Here is an 18,728-nt window from a genome sequence, read left to right on the forward strand (position 1 = left end):
TCTCTGGAAGCTTGCATTGCTGAATGGTGGAACTCTGAAGTGGAGGGCAAGGCTCTTTTTAGAATTGCCAAAAAGCTCAACATCATAAAAGCCAAAATTAAATCCTGGAACAAAGAGTTTTTTGGGGACATATTCAAGAACAAAATTCAAGTCATAGCTGAAATAAAGTATGTTCAGGATAGAATCCAAGAGGTGGGGTTGACCAAAGATCTTAGGATGACTGAAAATGATCTTTTATCTAAATACCACTCCATCATTTCTAATGAAGAGACTTTCTGGAGATAAAGATCCAAAGCTTTGTTTCTGAAGGAAGGCGATAAAAATACTCGCTTCTTTCACTTAACTGCTCTTAAGCATAGGGCAGCCAACAAAACATCCAGACTAAATTGCAATAAAGGCATCTTAACAGAGGACTGTGATATAAGAAAGGAAGCTCTCGAGCATTTCAATACCCTGCTGGGTGAAGTGGATATCCTGGATTTCAGCAAGCAAAACACCCTTTTACAAGCTATCCCTCCTATCCTGTTGGAAGCTGACAACCACCTTTTATCCCATATCCCCTCTAATCTAGAAATAAAAAAGGTGGTGTTCTCCTTTCAGGGGGATAAATCCCCTGGTCTGGACGGCTTCCCCATGTTTTTCTTCCAAAATTTCTGGCACATAGTGGAGGCTAACATATGCAATGGTGTTAAGGAATTCTTTGGCTCTAGAAGACTCCTAAAGGAACTGAACGCTACCTTCATTGTCCTAATCCAAAAGATCTCTGGAGCTAATTCTCTTAACAAGTTTAGACCCATCAACTTGTGTAACTCTGTCTACAAGATCTTATCTAAGGTTCTGACTTCCAGGTTATTGGAAATTCTTCCAAGGATTATATCTGTCCAGCAGAATGGCTTTGTCCCCGAGAGATAGATTTTGGACTCCATAATTTTTGTTCATGAAAACATCCACTCCCTGAAAGTGGCAAATAACCAGGGATTCTTCTTAAAGTTAGACATGGCTAAAGCTTTTGATAGAGTGAACTGGCAGTTTCTCCTTAGGATCATGAAAGCGTTTGGTTTTGGTGACAAAGTTATTCAGCTCTGCTCTCAACTAATGGAAACTTCCTCCTCTGTTGTTATTGTCAATGGCTCCCCGTCCAGTTTCTTCAAAAGCTCTAGAGGTCTCAGACAAGGGGACCCCATATCCCTTATTCTGTTCACTATTCTTGCTGAATGCGTAGGAAGATTCATCCTTAAAAATGTGGAAGATGGCAATCTTAAGGGCCTGAAACCTTCTTCTTCCAATGTTGTCTGCTCTCATGAACAATTCATTGATGACTCTATCACCATGGGGGAAGCCACCATCATGGAAGCTAAAAATATGAAGATTATTCTGAATACCTATGAATCTGCCTCTGGCCAAAAAATCAACTGGGATAAAAGCTCTTTGTTTTTCATCAATACCTCGGTTCAAAGGCAAATAAGGATTGGCAGGATTCTAGGCTGCAACATCTCTGAGTTTCCCTCTACCTATTTGGGGCTTCCTTTGTGTCTCAAGCCTAAGGATTCCTTCTGGAACAAGCTAATTGATAGAATTGACTTGAAACTTGCTGGCTGGAAAGGGGCTATCCTAAGTCAAGCAGGAAAAATCACTCTGCTAAAAGCCACTCTCCAAAATGTTCCTGTGTATGCTCTTAACTTGTTCAAAATCCCCTCAAAGTTTGCGGAAGCCATTGAAAAAATCCAAAAAAAGTTCCTTTGGTCGGGAGTGGAAGCTAAAAATAGAATTCCCCTTATTGCCTGGAATAAAATTTGCTCCCCTAAGGCCTCTGGTGGGCTGGGCTTAAGAAACATTGGTTCTATGAATAAAGCATTATTAGCCAAACAAATATGGAGATTCAAAGGGGAGGAAAGAGAATGGAACTCTATCTGGAAAAACAAATATCTCTATATGCAACCTTCTGAGGAAGAATTATTTAACAACTCTTTTAATGTTGAAGGATCCGCCATATGGAATGCTGTGCAATCAGCTAAAAGCTGGGCTGTTGCTGACAGAACTTGGAACCTTGGAGATGGGAGGAGAATAAGATTTTGGGAAGATAGATGGATCCTGGATAAACCTCTGGAGGAAATCCCAATCCTTAAAGATTGGAAAGACCGATTCAAAAGAAGGTATGGAGAAATGGTAAGAGATTACTGGAGAAATGGGAAATGGATTGACTTTAGCCAGCAGTGTCCAGGACTCAAGTTCCTTCAAATTGCTCTCTCTGCCAAAATCCCTAGAGACAACAAAGATGACAGATTGATATGGAGGGAAAATCTAGATGGGAAATACTTTGTTTCCTCTACTGTGGCTATTCACAATGTTCTGGTGGAAGAAATTCCCATCTTGGCTAAAGTCTGGAACTAGAAGTTAGTTCCTAAGGTCAATATCTTCTTCTAGATTTTCATCCAAAATAAGGTATTAACCCTCGACAATCTTCACAAAAGAGGTATTATTTTTCCTAACAGGTGTTCTCTTTGTTGCAGGGAAGAAGAGATAGCTTGTCATATTCTCAATCAATGTACCTTTAGCAAGGATATCTGGAAAATCATCCTTTCCAGGTAGAACCTGAGTTGTGTCTTCCTGAACTCTCTTAGTGACACCTGGCTTCAATGGCATTGCCCTAATTCTAATCCTAAAATTGTGGAGACCTGGAAACTTACTCTGCCGATTGTTATCTGGAATATCTGGAAAGAGCACAACAACAAGATTTTTAGGGATAAAAGGGCTTCTCCTGAAGTGGTTGCAGATAAAATCTTTAGGAGTATCTTTGAAAGCCTCTACTGCACTGATCAAGGACCTGCTGCTAAAGATGATTTTAAAGACAGGTGGAACCTTTCTACCACTACTACTAGCAAGGAGACTGGAAGAGAAGGTCTAGTCTGGTGTTTTCCCCCGCAAGGATGGATTAAGGCTAACTTTGATGGGGCCTCTAAAGGGAATCTGGGTAAAGCTGGATATGGGGGCATTATCAGGAATTTTGCTGGAAGTTGTATTAAGGTGGTGGCTGGTCCTCTGGGGAATCAAACTAGCCATTTTGCTGAAGCCTCTACAGCCTTGAATACCTTAATTATAGCCAAAAATCTAAATTATGATAAAATATGGCTTGAGGGACATTCACTCAATATCATAAAGTGCCTAAAGGGGGAATCGAAGCCTTCCTGGTCTATTGAAAATATCATCATGAAAGCTAGGGAGATCATTGCCAGTTTCAAAGAAATCATTATTCAACATGCCTTCAGAGAGAAAAACAGTGTGGCAGATTGCTTAGCGAACACTGGAGTTAACTCTGACTCCCAAATGATTTGGCACGAGGAGGATCTCAATTTAAATATCAAAGAGTTCATTAGAAAGGACCGTTATACGGGGAGAGAAGGACAATTTAATCATGACAAGTAAAAAGCATCATTTAAGCCTCGCTGGAAAGGCCATCATTTCTTGGCGTCGCGACAGATCTTCTATTATCTCTAATAAAGTGTCGCACGCTTTGTGGGTTACCCAGTTTGAAAACTTGAGCAACATCGGAAAAGAAGGTGATATCTTGCAGAGAAACAGAGCAGACAACCCATATCCGAAGATGGGAGGAGACCTAAGCCAGGAAGAACCAGACAATATGTCGACCTGGAAAGCGATGCCAAAAGTCTATGCAAAATTGGAGAAGGGCTCTCTTACTAGCTTCATGGAGAAACTTGAGGACTATGACAAAGGTAGGGTTAACTTAGCCGTTTCCAAGATTTTTGAAAACTGGTCTAATGACTCTTTTAAACTTTATGGAGTTAAGTTTAAGCTGGACGCTGGGCTCATTTCCACTGTGACCGGAATGCCCCATTCTGGGCTTAATTTCTTTTGAGACCTTAAGGTCTCCAACAATGTGGTTAACCTATTCCTACGAAAAGAGAAAGAGAGAGCTAAAATTGGCAAGGCTACTGGGGGCCACTACAAAGCTGCAAACATCAAGAAGTTGTGGGGCTGGGTTCTGAACGCAATTATGGAGTACATCATGGTTGAAGGTTGTTTTTCCAGGGCCCACACCTACCACTTCATGCTCTTAAACCATTTCAGACACGACAAAAAGGTGTCCCTGCCCTACTACCTCTTTCGGTCCCTCTCTAGATCCCTCAACAAACACAGGACTAACCCTTCCAGCCCGATTCTCCACTGTGGGCTTCTGCTGCTCATCTATGAGCATTGCAAAACCCTCGCCCTGCTAGAGAATAAGAGGATTTCTGCCTCTCTGGGAAAGAGAAAGATGGAAGAGGGAGAAACTAGCAAGGAGAAGGCATCCTCCAGCAAAAAAAGGAAAATCGTCCCTGGGTTGGAAACAAAGGACATTGTTAAGGAAAGCAATGGAATGGAGACGGATGACTCCAACGGTGAAGATAGCTGGAAAGACGAGGAGCTGGGTAACAAGGAAGAAAGCGACAACAATGAGCCTGGTCAACAAAGCCCTACCCTCAGCGAATACCCTGGTAAGGACAATAGCCATCTGATGGAAGAAGCAGATCCCAAGGATAACGAGGAAACCGGAGTGAATTCTAAGAAGGAAATGAACAAAGACTCTGAGAAGGACCTGACTGAGGATAGGGATAGCGAGGACAAGGAAAGTGCTAGTAAAGGGCTTATCTTGGATAACCTCAAGAAGCTCTCTGAGGCCAGAATGGATTTCGATAGATGGACCTACAAGACCCTGAAAAAACTAGATAAGAAAGGGATTAAAACGGATGAAAAGAGGGAGGATGAAAACAAAGAGCAGATTAATTGGAAGCAAGAAATGGAGAATAAGGTAAAATCGCTGGAAAAGGGAAAAGAAGCGATGAAAAATCTGATGGGAGTTATCTCAAGTATCCTCTCTGCTGTCATTAAAAACCTGGAGGAAATCGCCAAGGTCGTTGATCATACCTGCACTCCTAAACCGGTCGTGGATCTTGACCTGGAGGAAGAGACCATCCAGACTGGAAGCGGTGGTGCTAATCCGTTGGGCGGTACTGCGAAGAGAACCAGGGCCAGTATCAAGAAAGTTGTGGCTGCTTCAGCAAAGGATCCCCCTAACTTCAAAGACAACATCCAAGAGTTGTATGATATCAGCAACACCCTGGCTAAAGCCCTGGAAAAAATCTGAATGCTAGAAGGCCTGCTGGCTTTTTGGGGCTTTTTTGGGTTTTCTTCGGTTCTCCGCTAGTTTTTTGTGGTTTCTGTTCTTTTCTGTTTCTTGTAGCTTTGATGTTTAAGTTTTGCTTGTAAAGGGTTTCGGGGCCCCTTCAAAACCTGTTTTTTCCTTAATAAAAAACACTAAGATTTTTTACGTGGAAAACTTGATTAAGAGAAAAAACCACGGTGGGAACCTACCCACAATAAGATGATACTCTGCAGTAGTATGTGAAAATATTGCAATGGGTAATGCACATGAATTTAGGCACATTGCCTAGAGATCACTGCTCAAAAATAACAAGGGCTACAACCCAAAGGAAGGCTCATTTCCTTAAAAAGATCAAACAACAATCCAGATTAGATGAATTAAAAGAATAGCATCTCCAAATCCCTGATGACAGTTCTGGTTAAGCATATTTGTCTTCTCTGCAACACACTTTTCTCTACACTTCTCATCGAAAGATGAATTCGCTTAATCGCACATACACAAATCTCTAATAATGCAGACACCACACTCCTCTCAAAATTACATGAATATGACACCCATTTATACAAATCATCAACTTTGACTACAAGGTTGATTCAACCCTTGAGACCTAATTACAAAATTACATCACATGATACATAAATCAACCACCAGACCAATACAATGTCACGATGACATAGTATGGACCCAAATCAAATCCTCAAACACGCAACCCTGCCAGAAATCTCGCCAAGATCATCCGCAACAGGCAAAACCTTCGAAAATGTTGCATAACACGAAGAATATCACCGGACCCATAAGATCTTTAATAACGCGCATAATGATCAATGTAGACCAGCAAAATAGGCAAAACCTTCGAAAATGTTGCATAACATGAAGAATATCACCGGACCCATAAGATCTTTAATAACGCGCATAATGGTCAATGTAGACCAACAAAACAAATAGGACATGATTAGGAAACACCAACAAGCACATTAGAATCATTTGCTAACCATCTGCAATAGCTGCACCAACACCACTTACTCAAATCTTCATTGATCAACACACTAATACTCAAGAACACTCTACAACAACAACTGGGACTAGAAAGATAACTTGTGGAGCACCAAATTATGAACCATCTGAATTGAAGACACACATGAACATCCAAAAAACTCTCCTGAATCTGCAACTCAAGATATAATCATTCTGGAGCACAATGGATCAAATACCCAAATTCTACAACACAAAACACTGAAAAACCAATCCTCATACCAGAATCAATAACCTGATCAAATCACCACACACCATCATGAAATCAACACTGAATCTACTAGAGATACATCATTACTAAAATCACAAATCCTCTTGTTGATGCGGATTGAATCACCAAACCAACTCTCTGCAACACCAGAACATAGGAATATGTTGACATCAATGACAACAACATATCCTAGCAGAAACAATATCCAACAGGTTCGGTTATGGATTAATGTATTGGGTAAGTGCAAGAAGTTGTGTCCACTTTTTGGCCAAAAAGTGGAAGTTTTTTCCCTTTTTTTCGATTTTGTCCTGTTTGACCTAAATATTTGAGGCACTTAAAGAATGAATCTTAAAAAAAATTAGTAATAGAAAATGTAGTGCTCGAAGTCTACTTTCCAAATATGTAATTTATTTTAATACCCAGATCTTAAAAATAAAGTTTGAATAGGCATTACTAAAACCTAGTTTAAAAGTCACTTTTCAGGACCATACCATGCCCGTGTACGACAATCATAATTTGACCTAAATGAATTTTTTTTTATAAATCCTTTTGGGAAAAGATCTATAACTCACTCACCTTTGATGAGAATATTTTTTTGTAATTTTTTTCTGCATTTTTTTTTAAAAAAAATTTTATTGGGCATAATCATTGTTTTGAAAAATTCTTGTGTACGACAAGCATAATTTGACCTAAACTTAACATTTTTTTTTTTTTTATTTTTAAACTGTATAGAATTGTCTCTAGTTTGATGCCATATAATTTTTTTTTCAAAAAACTTATAAACAAAAAAGTTATTAAAAAACAAAAAAACCATGTTATTTCGAGTTTATAGACCTCTTTCATTAGTAATTATTTTAAAAATAAAAATATTGATCATTTTAAAAAAAAAATAACATATTTAGAATCTAGATTGTCTCTACTATAATGGGTTTTCATTGTTTAAAAAAATTCTGAAAATTTGGTGTTCAAAAATATTTTTGAAGTCATTATTTTATATGAAGATTGATTTGGCCTTCAAGTTGCAGGTCAAACCAGGTCCAAGCCTAAGGGTCGGCTCTCCAAGCTATTTCCCAAGCCAAAAACCGAAGCTACAACCGAACCAAGTTGAAATTTTTAGAAACGGGATCCCGTTTCGTTTTTTAAAATAATTAAAAAAATGTTTAGCACACAGAATCCTCTTTTGAAACGGGATCCCGTTTCCGTTTTGTTTTAAATTTTTAATTTTAATTTTAATTTTTTTTAAATTTAAATTTTATTTTTTTTTAAAAACAAACAAACTATATATACATGAAATATTAAATTTAAGTTTAAGTCATATTTCCCTTTGTCTTTTTCCTTTCTTATACTTTAAGTCATATTTTATGTATATATTAGCAGGATGTTTGAGAATGGTTTCAGATCTCTAAGAGTTATAATATACAGATTCTAGATTTTAGAAGATCTTATAAATTGTGACGTAATAGGACCTATAATGTCATAATACAACCTATTATGTCATAATAAGTCTCATTGGTACATAATAGGTCCTAATGTGTCATAATAGGTCATATTGTGTCATAATAGGTCCTACTGTGACATAATACGACCTATTAAGTCATAATAGGTCCTATTATGTCATAAGACCCCTCAAAAGGACCTATTATGACATTATACCTCTTAATAGGAATTATTATGACTTAAGACCCCTTAGTAAGACCTATTATGTCATAATAGGTCCTATAATGTCATAAGACCCCTTAAGAGGACATGTCATGTCATCATAGGCCCTATTATGTTATAAGACCCCTTAAGAGGATGTATTATTATATTGTACCCTTTGGTAAGACCTATTGAAAGGTATTATGTCATAATAGGACTGATTATGACATAATAGGACCTATGATGACATAATAGGTCATATTATGTCATCATAGGTCCTATTATGACATCATAGGTCATATTATGTCATAAAATTTCTTAAGAGGAACTGTTATGACTTTATACCCCTTAGTAGGACTTGTTAAGAGGTATTATGTCATAACAAGACCTATTGTGACATAATAAGACCTATAATATCATAATACGACCTATTATGTCATAATAGGTCCTTTTGTGACATAATAGGTCCTTTTGTGTCATAATACCCCTTAAGAGGACCTATTATGACATTATACCTCTTACTAGGACCTATTATGACATAAGACCCCTTAGTAGGACCTATTATGACATAATAGGATCGATTATCATATAATAGGACCTATTATGTCATATAGGTCCTATAATATCATAAGACCCCTTAAGAGAACCTATTATGTCATAGTTGGTCTTATTATGTTATAAGACCCCTTAAGAGGACCTATTATAACATTATGCCCCTTAGTAGGACCTGTTAAAGGGTATTATGTCATAAAAAGACCAATTATGACATAATATGATCTATGATGATGTAATAGGTCCTATTATGTCATCGTAGGACCTAATATGACATCATAGGTCATATTATGTCATAAAACCCCTTAAGAGGACCTATTATGACTTTATACCCCTTACTAGGACATGTTAAGGGGTATTATGTCATAATAGGATCTATTGCGATATAATATGACCTATAATGTCATAATACAACCTATTATGTAATAATAGGTCTCATTGTGACATAATAGATCCTATTATGACATAATACGACTTATTATGTCATAATACGACCTATTATGTCATAATACGACCTATTATATCATAAGACCCCTTAAGAGGACCTATTATGACATAAGACCCTTTAGTAGGACCTATTATGGCATATGTAGAGAAAGATAAGTTGGTTGGAAGAGAGAGATGGTATGTTTAGATTCTAGTTGAGGGGTATTATGTCACAAAAGGACCTATTGTGACATAATAGGACCTATAATGTCATAATATGACCTATTGTGACATAATAGGTCCTATTGTGACATAATACGACCTATTATGTCATAATATGACCTATTATGTCATAAGACCCCTTAAGAAGACCTATTATGACATTATACCTCTTACTAGGACCTATTATGACATAAGACCCCTTAGTAGAACTTATTATGACATAATATGATAGATTATCACATAATAGGACCTATTATGTCATAATAGGTCCTATTATGTCATAATACCCCTTAAGAGGACCTATTATGACATTATACCTCTTACTAGGACCTATTATGACATAAGACGGACCTTAGTAGGACCTATTATGACATAATAGGGTTTATTATCACATAATAGGACCTATATTATGTCATAATAGGTCCTATAATGTCATAAGACCCCTTAAGAGGACCTGTCATATCATAATAGGTCCTATTATGTCATAAGACCCCTTAAGGGGACCTATTATGACATTATACCCCTTACTAGGACCCGTTAAAGGGTATTATGTCATAATAGGACTAATAATGACATAATAGGATCTATGATGATATAATAGGTCCTATTATGTCATCATAGGTCCTATTATGACATCATAGGTCATATTATGTCATAAAACCCCTTAAGAGGATCTATTATGACTTTATACCCCTTACTAGGACTTGTTAATGGCTATTATGTCATAATAGGACCTATTGTGACATAATAGGACCTATAATGTCATAATATGATCTATTATGTCATAATAGGTCCCATTGTGACATAATAGGTCCTATTATGACATAATACGACCTATCATGTCATAATACGACCTATTATATCACAAGACCCCTTAAGAGGACCTATTATGACATTATACCTCTTACTAGGACCTATTATGACATAAGACCCCTTAGTAGGACCTATTGTGACATATGTAGAGAAAGATAAGTTTGTTGAGAGATAGAGATGGTACTTTTAGAGAGAGTTAAGGGGTATTACGTCATAATATAACCTATTGTGACATAATATGACCTATAATGTCATAATACGACATGTTATGTCATAATAGGTCACATTGTGACATAATAGGACGTATTATGTCACAATATGACTTATTATGTCATAATAAGACCTATAATATATAATATTATGTCATAATAGGTCACATTGTGACATAATAGGACCTATTGTGACATAATAGGTCCTATTGTGACATAATACGACCTATTATGTCATAAGACCCCTTAACAAGACCTATTATGACATAAGACCCCTTAGTAGGATCTATTATGACATAATAAGATCAATTATCACATATTAGGACCTATTATGTCATAATAGGTCCTAATGTCATAAGACCCCTTAAGAGGACCTAACATTATACCCCTTTGTAGGACCCGTGAAAGGGTATTATGTCATAATAAGACTAATAATGACATAATAAGACCTATGATGATGTAATAGGTCCTATTATGTCATCATAGGTCTTATTATGACATCATAGGTCATATTATATCATAAAACCCCTTAAGATGACCTATTATGACTTTATACCCCTTACCAGGACATGTTAAGGGGTATTATGTCATAATAGGACCTATTGTGATATAATAGGACCTATAATGTTATAATACAACCTATTATGTCATAATAGGTCTCATTGTGACATAATAGGTCCTATTATGACATAATATGACTTATTATGTCATAATACGACCTATTATGTCATAATACGACCTATTATATCATAAGACCCCTTAAGAGGACCTATTATGACATAAGACCCTTTAGTAGGACCTATTATGACATATGTAGAGAAAGATAAGTTGGTTGGAAGAGAGAGATGGTATGTTTAGATTCTAGTTGAGGGGTATTATGTCACAACAGGACCTATTGTGACATAATAGGACCTATAATGTCATAATATGACCTATTGTGACATAATAGGTCCTATTGTGACATAATACGACCTATTATGTCATAATAGGTCCTATTATGTCATAATAGGTCCTATTATGTCATAAGACCCCTTAAGAAGACCTATTATGACATTATACCCCTTACTAGGACTTGTTAAGGGGTATTATGTCATAATAGGACCTATTGTGATATAATAGGACCTATGTTATGTAGGTAGGGGGTAAGGGGAGGTGTATAGAGATAGCAAAGATACAGAGTAAAGAGTTAAGGATGTGAGAGAGAGGTAGAGACATAGTTTTAGATTTTGGGAGAGGGGACAAAGTGAGATAGAAAGGAAAAAAAAGAAAAAGAGAAATGTGACTTATATATGAATTTTATATTTCATGAATATATAGCTTGCATTTTTTATTAATTAAAAAAAAAAAACAAAAAAAAAAACGGGATCCCGTTTCTAGATCTAGGCTCGGGATCCCGAAGCTAAACGGGATCCCGTTTCAAATTTTGGCTCGGGATCCCGATGGGAAACGTGATCCCGTTTCATTTCTCATGCGTTCCGTGAGATTTGCCTTTTTTTTCTAAGTGTAAAACTTCCACACTAAGTGGACACAACTTTGTGCACTTACCCTATTGGGTGATGTAATTTTGTAATTAGGTCCTATGTGTTGAGTCGACCTTAGATTTAAGGTCGATGCATGATTTGTATAAGTAATTGATGTAATCATGTTAGATTTATGTCTATGGTTGTATTTATGATCTAAGAGAGTATTGTATGTGCGAATAAGCGAATCTATCATTCAGAATTGTGGAAGAGCAGAGAAGTGTTGTTGTGCAGACAATGTGCTTAACCAAAACTGTTATCAGGCATTTGGAGATGTTATTCTTTCAGTTCGTGTAATCCGGATTGTTGTCTGATCTTTGTAAGACAATGAGCCTTCCCAAGGTTATATCCCTTTGTTATTTTGAGTAGCGAGCTCAAGTCAGTGTGCCTGAATGCATGTGCATTCCCCATTGTAATATTATCACATAGTACTACAAAGTATCATCTTATTGTGGGTAGGTTCCCACCATGGTTTTTCCCTTAACCGGATTTGTCATATTAAAAATTTGTGTGCTATGTGTGTTGTTTATGTGGTGATTATTCTCTTATTGTTGTTCATGATCAGATCTAAAGTTAAAGTTAATCTGGTTAAGTTTGGTGAAAACTGACTCACCCCCCACCTCCTCTCTCAGTTTTCCTGCATTGTTATTGCCAACATTTCCATATCCCCCTTTGTCATTCTCTCTATCTTTCTAACTCCGTGTCTCCAAATATCATTTCCTCTCTCATTCCAGCTCTCCCTCTCTATATGTTTATCTCTTTAATACCTTGTCTATCTTTCCACCTTATATCATTCTCTCTATCTCTCCTTTATATGCCTATATCTGACTCTTTCTATTCCTCTTTCTCCCTCTCTCTCAATCTCTCCCTATCACTCCCTCCCATCTATCTCTCCCTCCCCACTCTCTCCCTCCCCAACTACTTATCTTGCTATCTCTACCTCTCTCCCTTTCTCTTATCATATATCTATATCTGTCCCCCCTCCCTCTCTCTATCTCTGTCTCTGTCTCTTTCTATCTCTGTCTCTTTGTCTCTCTCTATCTCTCTATCTCTCTTTGTCTCTCTATCTTTGTCTTTGTCTGCCTCCCTCCCTCCCTCCCTCCCTCTCCATTTGTCTCTCTCTCCCCATCTCCCACTCTCCCACTCTCTCTATATCCTATTACATCTCTATCTCTTTATCACTCCATCTCACCATCTATACATCTCTTTATCTCTCATTCTCCCTCTTATTTTATATCTCCCTACCTCTATCTCCTCCTATCCATGTCTCCCTTCTTATATCTCTATCTTTCCATTTCATCTATCTCTCTCTATCTATTTATCTCCCTCTTCCTCCCTCCCTCTATCTTTGTATGTACCTCCATTCTAAGCTTATCTTCACCTCTATCTCTACATGTCTCCTTTTTCTATCCATATCTCTCCCTCTCCCTCTCACCGCCCTCCTTTTCATATGCCTCTATACCTATATCTCTTTACCTCTTTATCTCCATTTTTCTATATTTCATCTTCCATATATCTCTCTATCTCTATCTTGTCATCTCTTTGTCTTTGTCTCTACCTATCTCTATATTACTTCTTATCTCTATCTATATCTTTCTATATGTATTCTCTCAATGTATTTATCTCTCATCCCTCTCCTCTTCATACCCGTATTAGGTTCTCCATCCCCCCCCCCCCTCTCTCTCTCTCTCTCTCTGTCTCCCTATTGCAAATGTAATATGAGCCTATTAATAATTGAGCGCAATTATTTTCTTATTTCTAAGGTTTTATTTTACTAGTGTTTAGATTTGTATAAGTTGATGCAAAGTTGATTTGAAGCTATCATTTCTCAATTGAGAAATTTTTTATACAAAAAATATCATTTTCTAAATGGCCTACCAATTGACCTCTTGTGCTACACAAATGTATAAATACATACACCAAAATTTATCCTAATTGACCTTTCACAACTCTTCAGTGTACCCATTGTACACCAAAGTTCAATTGCTAGTAATATAAAAGAAAGCTTTACATTTATATAATGTTATCAAAATGGCATTGTTGCCACCCTTTCAATATAATCCTATCTCTACCACCTTCAATAAACTTCCCCAGCTATAGACATAATTGTAAATACCTCTGAATTCTATACGGGTATTAAAAAACCCAACTGAAATCTTAAAATTGTTTACAAAATGCCATACTAGTGGTAGAGAATTTACTAAATATTATCCTAATTCCATAATTCTATAAATTATGAGTATACAAAGAGACGTAGCATTTGCAAAAGAGGGTTTTCAGCCCAAATGAATAATCTTCTTGCCTTTCCCTTTGACACTTGCACTCACATGAGATCGTTGATCCAAAAATCACTCAACTCAAAGACCTGTCTCTGACCCTTCTTTTTTGCTTCTGCTTCATTTCACACCAACACCTCCCTTTCCTACAGAAATTCCAAGAGAGACTCCCAACCTACTTGGGCCTCTATTCTGTGCTTCTCCCAATTGTTAGGTCCCAGAGGCAACTGAGAGGGGGGGTGAATCAGTTGTCCAATAAATACAAACCAAAACTAACTTAACCAAACTTAATGCTTAATGTCGGTAAACCAAACTTTAATGTTGGTAGATAGTTTTATCAGTTAATAACAGTACCGGTAAAGTTTAATGCATGAAACAGAAAGGCGATAACATCTACAACGCATAACACAAATATTTGTATGTGGAAACCCTGTAAGGGGAAAAACCACGGTGGGAAACCTTACCCACAATCAGATGATACTACTGCAGATAGTATGTGTGTACAATATGGAGTCAGCACATGCAGAAAGGCCAACTGCCTAGAGCTCGCTGCTCAAACACAAAATGGGATTCACACTGACTACAATTGGATGGTTAAATCCAATGATAATGTACTGCTCAAAATAACATCTTCATATGTTGGATTTAGTACCGGTTAAGCTCTGATTTGCCTTCTTCAAACCTTCCTTCAATCTTGAATGATGTCTGCATGTATAGCTCTGCTTTTATTCGCATATACCTTATTATATTCCTCTTCCACTATCCTTATTACAATCTCACAAATGAGATCTTACATTTATACCAAAACCTAAGACCAAATGAGTAGGTCGGCTCACTAAAAGATATTACAATAAAATCAATTATAAATGAATCAATATGTGATGCATGATGTCAGCTCAATGCATTTACAATAATAATAAATCATCTTCATGATGTATCATGCTGATCTAGAATAGATATGCTTGTCGGTCCATAAACCTAGACCTATTTGTCAGTAACAACAAATATGCAAACCCAATTAGACCAATGAACAAATCACCAAAACAAAGTGTCCAAACAATGTCTTTGACATAACCAAGAATCTCCAAGTCATTCCAAGTGTCGGTGAACAATATAACCTGTCGGTGAACCAGATACCAGTGACTGTGCATAAGTCATTGAACATGTCGGTGAACATAACCAAAGATCTCCAAGTGTTTCTCAAGTGTTGACAAGTGTTGACATCAATGACAAAACCATATCAACACATCCAAAATACCAACAATCTCCCCCTTTGGCATTGATGGCAACACAAGATGGAAAAACCATCTAAGTACCAAAGCAGAAATGCCAAAAACCAAAAACCAACAATCTCCCAAAGAGATCATCAAAATACAGATATAGAGAGTAACAATCTCTCCCCCAATGAATAATCTCTCCCCAAAAGATAATGTTTTAATGTTTTTCTATAGATATCTCCCCCCCTTTGACATAAAATGCCAAAGCAATACAAAAGCAAATACAATTAGTTCAAAGAACTTGTCACAAAATACCAACTTATCAATTTATCCAATTACTCCCCCTGAGAAGTAGCTCTCCTCATCAAAGCCAGAAAAAAATTTCTCTGTTAATTCTGTCGGTTGATGACAATCATCAATTGTCTAAGTCTTTATCGATGGGGGTATAACCCCAAGCTTCTCTCTGAGATACTCAAAAGATTCTTTAGGCAAAGGCTTAGTGAAAATTTCTGCAATTTTTTCTTTAGTATTCACATAAACCAATTTCACTTCTTTTACTTCAACATTCTCTTTTAGAAAATTGAATTTGATAGAAACATGTTTAGTTTTTGAGTGAAATATCAGATTCTTTGATATATCAATTGCTGCCATATTATCACAGTAAATGATTATAGGTTCATTGCATTTTACCTTTATGTCCTTCAACATTTGCTTAATCCATAATACCTGTGTACAGTTAGTTGTTGCTGCAACATATTTTGATTCTGTTGTTGATAAAGATGTGCAACTTTGTTTCTTGCTCAACCAAGAGATTAATCTACTACCAAGAAAGAATGCTCTGTCGGTGGTTCTTTTTCTGTCATCTACATCTCCTGCCCAATTTGCATCTGTGTATGCACATAAATCAATGTTTTCATCTCTAGGATACCATAAACCAAGATTTGTAGTTCCTTGTAGATACTGAAAGATCCTTTTCACTGTTGATTCATGATTTTCTTTAGGATTAATTTAAAATCTTGAAACAATACATACTACATTCATAATATCAGGTCTTGTTTGTGTCAAATACAGTAAACCTCCTATCATAGACTTGCACCTAGTCAGATTAACAGGTGTTGATTCATCCTTTAAAGATAGTTTATCAGTTGTAGTCATAGGTGTGCTTACCGGTTTAGAGTTTTCCATGCCAAACTTCTTTAGTAATTCCTTCAAGTACTTTGATTGATTTATGAATATACCTTTATTAGTCTGTGAAATCTGTAATCCTAAAAATAATTTTATCTCTCCAATCATAGAAATTTCAAATTCTTCCTACATCTTATTAGAACAGTCTTTACATAAACCATCTTCTCCTCCAAAGATTATATCATCTACAAAAACTTCTATAACCAAGATGTCATCATTAGTCACTTTGTAATATAGATTGTTGTCAGCATTACCTTTAGTGAAACCAATCTTCAAAAGATATTTGTCCAATCTAGCATACCAAGCTCTAGGAGCTTGCTTCAGTCCATATAAGGTTTTCCTTAACCTGCAAACCATATCTTTGTCATTTGTCAAAGAAAATCCATCAGGTTGTTCAATGTAAACTTCCTCTTCAAGATCTCCATTCATAAATGCATATTTAACATCCATTTGATATACTTTATAGTTCTTGTGTGCTGCAAAAGCTAAGAATAATCTGACTGCCTCAATTCTAGCTACCGAAGGAAAGGTTTCATTATAATCAATTCCTTCTTTTTGTGAATATCCCTTACACACTAATCTTGCTTTATTTCCGATTACCTTACCATCTTCATTGAGTTTATTTTTTAATACCCATTTAGTTCCAATTACATTTTTGTCTTTAGGTTGGGGAACTAATGTCCATGTGTTATTCTTTTCAATTTGTTCCAATTCATCTTCCATAGCTTTAATCCAGTGTTTGTCTTCAGATGCCTCATTAATTGATGTTGGTTCAATTTGAGAAATCAGACATACCTCTTCATTTTTCAGTCTTCCTCTAGTCATAACACCTTGATACTTGTTCCCAATTATCTGATTTTCAAAGTGATTCATTCTTACATACTGGGGTGTTTTTACTTGTTGCAGTTCCTTAGTCACTGTGGAATTTTCAGATGATGACGATGTGACTGGATCAACATTCTATACCGGTGTACTTATTGTAGGTTCATTTGATATTATCTCTATTGCTGGTTCAGAGTCCAAGTACCTTGAATTATCTCTAAATTGTTCATCAATCTTCACATTTGCACTTTCAATGATTTTGTGCAATCTCTTATTAAAACATCTATATGCCTTGCTCTTAGATGAATAACCAAGAAATATTTCTTCATCACTTCTAGGATCAAATTTGCCAATATACTCATCTCTTCTAATATAGCATTTACTTCCAAATATTCTGAAATATTTAAGAGTAGGAGTATTACCAAACCATAGTTCATGAGAGGTCTTACCGGTTTCACCCTTGATGTGAACTTTGTTGAATGTGTAAACAACTGTATTGATTGCTTCTCTCCAATACACATGAGGTAGGTTTGCTTCTGATATCATGCTTCTAGCTACATCTAAAATAGTTTTGTTCTTCCTTTCCACAACTCCATTCTGTTGGGGTGTCCGAGGTGCTGATAATTGACTTCTAATTCCATTCACTTCATAGAATGTATTAAATTCCTTAGATGTGAATTCACCTCCTTGATCTGATCTCAAGCATTTGATTTTCTTACCGGTTTCATTCTCTACCATCACCTTGAATAGTTTGAATTTCCCAAAAGCTTCTGATTTCTCCCTGAGAAAAGTAACTCAACACATTCTAGAATAGTCATCAATGATTAGCATAAATTAATACCTATCTCCTTGTAAACTTCTAGTTCTTGCTGGACCACATAAATCAGTATGAATTAAGTCAAGAACATTATTGGATTTTTCTGGTATACTCTTAAAAGATGCTCTAACTTTCTTTCCAAATTGACATTCCTTACATACCGGATTATGAGGCTTAAAAATATTAGGTAAATCTCTTACTGCCTTAGTTGTACTGATCTTCACAATGCAATCAAAATTAACATGACACAGTCTCTTATGCCATAACCAACTTTCATCAATATGTGCAATCAAGCATGCCTTCTCATTGTTATTCAAATGAAAGATATTACCTCTAGTCTGATTATCGGTTGCAATTTCCAAACTAGTTCTATTCATGATTTTGCATTTACCATTGCTGAATTGTAATTGAAATCCTTTTTCAATCAAAAGATTATGCTTCAAACCTTCAACATAGTAAACATTATCAGTATTGTGCTTACCATCAAAAGATATAGTGCCTTTTCCTCTGATCAAACAAGCTTTGTCATCTCCAAATCTTACTAGACCTCCATTGTATTCCTGAAAGGTTAAAAATTTACTCTTATCACTAGTCATATGATGCAAACATCCAGAATCAATAATCCAT

Source organism: Cryptomeria japonica, chromosome 4 (genome assembly GCF_030272615.1).
Source record: "Cryptomeria japonica chromosome 4, Sugi_1.0, whole genome shotgun sequence".
Classification (NCBI taxonomy): domain Eukaryota; kingdom Viridiplantae; phylum Streptophyta; class Pinopsida; order Cupressales; family Cupressaceae; genus Cryptomeria; species Cryptomeria japonica.